Source organism: Peromyscus maniculatus, chromosome 3 (assembly GCF_049852395.1).
Source record: "Peromyscus maniculatus bairdii isolate BWxNUB_F1_BW_parent chromosome 3, HU_Pman_BW_mat_3.1, whole genome shotgun sequence".
In the NCBI taxonomy this organism is placed as follows: domain Eukaryota; kingdom Metazoa; phylum Chordata; class Mammalia; order Rodentia; family Cricetidae; genus Peromyscus; species Peromyscus maniculatus.
This window is the reverse complement of record NC_134854.1, coordinates 72,764,671-72,770,526: the sequence shown is the minus strand read 5'-3', so window position 1 is coordinate 72,770,526 and position 5,856 is coordinate 72,764,671. Positions and strand designations below refer to the sequence as shown.

Here is a 5,856-nt window from a genome sequence, read left to right as displayed (position 1 = left end):
GCTACACAGAGAAACCCTGTCTCGAAAAAACCAAAAAAAAAAAAAAAAAAAAAAAAATTTTTGAAGTGCAAATTACCCCTTCACCTCCTTTACAGTCCTCTTTATACAGAGCATGGCACAAGCCTACTGGCCAGCAAACTGGACCCTTCATTAGCAATCTAAACATCTTGGTCTTTGTGCCTTCATTCAAACCCTACAGTCATGGACTGAATCATGCTCCCCTCTCCCCACCACTGATCAGTATATTGAAATCTAAACTTCCCTGTGGTAGAATTTGGAGATGGGGTCTTTGGAGGATGTGGTGGTTTGAATGTAATTGGCCCCTGGAAGCTCACGGGGTGTGGTACTATTAGGAGGTGTGACTTCGTAGAATCTGGAAAGGGATACTATGTTTAAAGTAGCCTGTAATGTTCAGATTAACTGGATACTGTGATCTTAACTTTTTTTCAAGTCTTAAACATAAACACTCTCAGTTTTTTTCCTTCTCTATTACCATATATTTCTAATAACATTATTTTAAGCATATATACTATAAACCATTGTTACTCCGATAAAAACAGGAAGTGAATTGAGAACTGTATTTCTAATGAACAAATGTTCATATGTCATTTAGTTAGGAAATTGCTTGTATAACTTGAACTCTTTCTCTGTATGTAAATCTTCTGAATATGTTTTACGAAACTTGTAAATAAATAGTAAATTTAGATGACATTCCAATTACAACATTAAATAGTAAGATCTTCAAGTAAGAATGTCCGAAACATACTGCTATTTTGTACTGAAGTTATTCTCTGAAGATTAAAAGCTCTGCCTGTTTGGGGGAGTTGGTGACTATGTGCTACTGAGATTCTATTTTCCTTCTAAACGTCCCTTTACTAACTTTTCCAAAGAGAAGAGATGCTCATCTGCATCTTCTGGCATAAGTTTCCTAATAGAATCCGCAAGTTCAAAAAGATATTCTGTGTTTCTTCCACTTGGGCCAGCTGCATTAAAAATCTGCTCAGCAATGTCTTCCAGAGGTGCAGGACCAAGGTAGTTAGGATTGTCACACATTCCAATGTAGAGCAAAACACTGAATGGTTTTCTTGTGGGATCTTTTGGCTAAAAAATGACTGTTGTAGTTCTGTAGCCTCCTTTCTCTCTGAAGTCAAGGTATGTTTTTACTTCCTCTTCTTTTCCTACTGGTAGTTTGTAAGCAACACCCCATACACTGCCCCCAGGATCTTCAACAAGAGTCACAACTCTTCCAGGCTTGCTGGGAACCCCGCGGTGGTCACTGCTGCCTTGCCAGAAGCGCCGGCTGTAGTTCGTGATGTAACCAACCAGCTTGTCCTGGTAGGGGAAGTCCACTTTCCAGATGAGGGACCCGTAACCAAACACCCACATCTTTCTGAACCCTGGCCGGTACCCTGGCGACAGAACACTATCAATTTTATAATTGGCTTTCTTATTTTCAAAAGCTATCATTAAAGAAAGCTAATGAGGTTGTTGTAAAATATAGAAAGCCATGTAATCTCAAAATCAAGGCAAGGGAGACTAGATGGATGAGGGAAGATATTTTTAAAATTTAGTGAGTCTTCTGCACTCTGAAATTGTAAACTGTTGATCATGTACCTATGTACACTTTTCCCAAAGTGTGTCTGCTGGAGCCCACTAGGTTTCCTGGTCGCTGTACCCAGCAGGACTGCATAAGAGTTTGATTGGATAACAGGCCTGGGTACCAGGTATTTGTAAGGGTCTACACTTGACTGTAACTAGCAAGAGGGAGGTCTTTTGCTCCACCCCTTGGCATTGTTATTGACCTTTGGAATAAAGTTCTGGGCCGGTGGATAAAGATCCAGGCCCACCTGAGTCTATTCTGTGTTTTCTCTCTGTTTCTCTTCCCTCTATTTCTAACTAAGTCTCTTATCCCTCCTTCCTCAAGAGTCCCTGGGGTAAATAATCGTGGGGGCTGGTCCCCCACATGTGTTATAGTTCATTGTCAGGTTCTTAAAGCTTTGCAAATCACAAACATCTAAATAATCTCATTACAACAAGGAGCCCGTACAGAGAAGACATTTTATTTATTCCCAGATGATGATAACTATTTATTGAATATTTACTTTGTGCTAGTCACCAGCCTATGTGCTTTTATGGATATTGTCATTTAATGTATATTTTCATTGACATAATGAGCAGGATTGAATGTTTGGATAGGACTTGAAAAATGCCTGCCAGTTAGGTAAGGTGCCACAACCTCCCTTGGAGAAAATACTAAATAGAAACAAGTTTTAATTTGTAAGTGAGGAGTCTCACGTTTACAGAAGGTAAATTCAGGTTGTTCAGCTTATGCACCTATCTGGAAACAAAGACAGATGCTCCGAGGCTGCATTTTCCTTAGTCCTTACCTCGCCCTCTCCTTTTCTTAATCATCTGGTCGACAACCAGCTTTCTGATTCTGCTCTGTGGCGTCACACACTGGTCAGTGTTCAAGCTTCTGGCAAACCAGCACTGTTGGCATGGCATAGATATAACTGAGGATATAACTAGACCCTTGGATGCCCTTTCGCCACTGAGCAATTTTTCTAATGGGTTTGCCTGGGATTCCGGGGGTCGGGGTGGGGGTGGGGTGAGATGTGGCACCTCACCTAACTGGCAGGCAGTTTTCAAGTCATGTTCAACCATTAAATCCTGCTCATTACGTTAATGAAAAACAAATCTGTGGTGCCTCTAATAAATCCACTAATAAAATCATTCTAACAGTGATAAATCTGTGAAATGTGTTTGTCAGTTCTCTAGTAAGTAGCTGCAAATCGCCGGAAACAGTCTTGCGTGCTATGGAAATTTGCTTGCTGCCCCATCTCCAGCAATCGTTCTGAGAGATGTTGAAATGAGGGCGCCGAATGAATTTGTGCCAAGTGTGGTGGGTGGCGGGCCGTTCCACCTGTGCACGTGAATGACTTCGGGGTTTATGGTCTGCCTGGACTTAAGGGTGAGCCAGCAGGAGAGCCTTTAGCAGGAGAGCCAGCTTCACCCACACCTTTCATCTCTGAGTGCCTACTGGACACATTGAGCATTTACATTTATTTGCAAAGAGCCTTGCCTCTTAAATGTCACTATAGATGCAGGGTGCACTCTCTGATTGCGACTTCAAAGATGGCGAGATGGATGGGGATGCAGAGCGGGTGGGGGGGGAGCAGGGGGGATGTTGGGGGAGATAATCTGTGTGCTGGCACTCCTTGAAGCTGTCACAGTGGTTGGTCCTCTGACATTATAGTCCTCATATATTTCTTTTGTTTGTTCCCTCCACCTTTCATTCTGTTTCCCACCTTTTATGCTTTCCAATTATACTCTACAAATACATCTGAAATTGCAGGAGGTAGCATACAGCCGTGAGCTTGAGAGAAGGGCTGTGGCCTCAGATAGGCTTTAGCCCAGCAAAAATGACCTTGGTAAATTCACTCAGCTCCTTTGAATTCCATCTGTAAAGCGAGGTTAATATGATGTCTCTTACAGAATTGCTACAAACATTTTAATTTAGCTAGAACACATGTATAATACACATTCTACATAGAGAATACTTGTATTTTGTGGCCAGCAGCAGCAGCAGCAGCAGCCGCAGCAAAGCAGTATGAGGTAGAATATATAATACCTCTACAGTACAGGTTAAAGGAGAAATTACTGGTGTTATGAGCAGTCTGGAACACCTTCAAGGGGCTGCAAAGGATAGTAGAATTTTGATAAGCAGAATGAAAGGGGAAAAATGTGATTTTGCATGTCTGAAAATTCTTTGTCACACCCTCCATACGATAGAGTATGATTTCCACTCTGAATGTGGACTGGTGTTGGGGCGTCTAGTGAGTAGAATGTGGTAGGAATGAGCCTGGATGACTTCTGACACTAGAGTGAGATGCTTGTTGCTTTATGATCTATCTATCCATTATCCATCATCATCCATAACCTACCCACACACTTGCTGGAACATGGTCCAAGTGTGGAGTTGGGTCAGGGGAATTCTGAGTGCTTTTGAGGAAACTCCAAGAAACCAAAACAAAGGTCTTTTGACCTCAGTTTCTTAAAAACCACAGACTTGTTCCTGGAATGTTCTTTCGTGGCCCTCTCGGGTGTAGCAGATAGGAATGAGTTTGCTTTAGACTACTCATTACAGCTGGCCATTGTTATTTGTTTGCATGCCTCTGGCAAAACATGTTTTTGCCATGTGTGGCTTGTCCACCATGTATGACTGATCCTTGTGATTGGACACTTTACTTCTTAACCCTCAGAGTATAAATTGTCTGATGCTCTGGATAAAGTTGGCTATTGCATGAGACTTTAGTCTGCCTCATTTTTAGGCTGCACTTTCCCAGGTTCACCACACCCCAAGAGTGGTAGACACCTATCTACTTACCCATCTCTAGCTGATTAATTGATGGGTTTATCTAGCTACTTAGATCTTCCTTTCACCCTCTCTCCCCTCTCTTTTGTTTCCTCCCTGTTTTTGAACTCTACCTCTAGCAGTCAGGATTTTCTAAAGTAACAGAACTGATAGAATAGAATAGAACAGAATAGATAGATAGATAGGTAGGTAGATAGACTTTTAGGGGGCTATTTCTTAGAGTGGCTTATAGGCTGTGGTCTGGCTAGTCCAACAGTGGCTGTCTCCTGATGGAAAGGTCAAGAATCCCATTTGTTTAGTCCATGAGGCTGATATCTCAGCAGTCCCAGTCTGTGCTGGGGTTCCAGAGGATCCTAGAGAGATGCTGGTCTTCACTCTGCCTTGGAATCCTGAAGAGGTAGGTTCTAACACCAGCTAAGGAATGTGTTGGCCACAGGGTAGATGAACTTGTCAATGGGAGTGAGGACAAGCAGGCAAAGAGCAAAATCTTCCTTCTTCTGTGTCCATTTATGTGACCTGCCACCAGAAAAGTGTGACCCAGAGTTAGGGTGGGTCTTCCCATGTTGAATGATCCAATCAAGAAAATTCCTCACATTTGGGCCCAGGTGCTGACATGTCAGCTGATTCCAGGTGTTGTCAAACTGACACTAAAGATTGGTCATCATACCACTCTACTTTGTATAAAATCAGGGTACTGTCTAACCCCACCATGGGATCATGTGGGGAAACTGTACCTAGATTTGGAGAAACACACTCACGGAGCCGTGGCTGCTCCAACCTCAGCTCTTTTATCTTCCCAGCGTTCGTCAGGCATTTGGGTAGACACCAGAGAGCTCCAGTCCCAGCCCTCAGAGTCCGGTAACTGTGTAAGAGCTGCTTTATTGAATCCAGCCACCAACAAGAACCCTGAGACATGACAGTAAACTGCTGTTAGGCCATGAAATTTGGGAGTGATTTGTTACTCAGCTACAGTGAATGGAACAATCACCAAAGGCAGGACAGAATTTAGAAACCAAAGCAAATCTACAAACGCAATCATGAAACTGTAAACAGTAGCCTGTGGTTTACACAGGTGAGGTTATTTTAATAGATGATGCTCTGTTGGATTCCAGCTGCTGCTGACATCCCTGTGATGTTCCAGGGCTAGCCTTTGGGAAATTGACATTCCCGTGCTGTGTGCTGACACACCTCTCTGCCAATTCTGACTCCTGTCCAGCTCGCAGGAAACCTGTGCTGTACAGGTAGAGAGGCATCCGGCTGGCATGCCGCATACAGAGCAATAGTGGCGTGGCATGCTGTCCTCTTCCTATCATCTGTGGCCATGGAAGCTCTTCCCACTGGCTGTAGTGGGATCTACCCCCATGATCCCAACACTAAGGTCAAATGTCACTCTCAGTTGTCAGGGGCCAGCTGAAGAACCCCAAGGTAAATATAAATATATTCATCTCATTTTCCGTTAGATTGAAAGTGAAAAATCTGAA

General features: G+C 43.1%; 1 pseudogene; it reads right to left on the bottom strand.

Annotated features, from left to right (window-relative positions):
- Positions 1-834: 834 nt before the first annotated feature.
- On the bottom strand, positions 835-1,417 carry LOC143272342 (putative glutathione-specific gamma-glutamylcyclotransferase 2 pseudogene; annotated as a pseudogene).
- Positions 1,418-5,856: the final 4,439 nt, after the last annotated feature.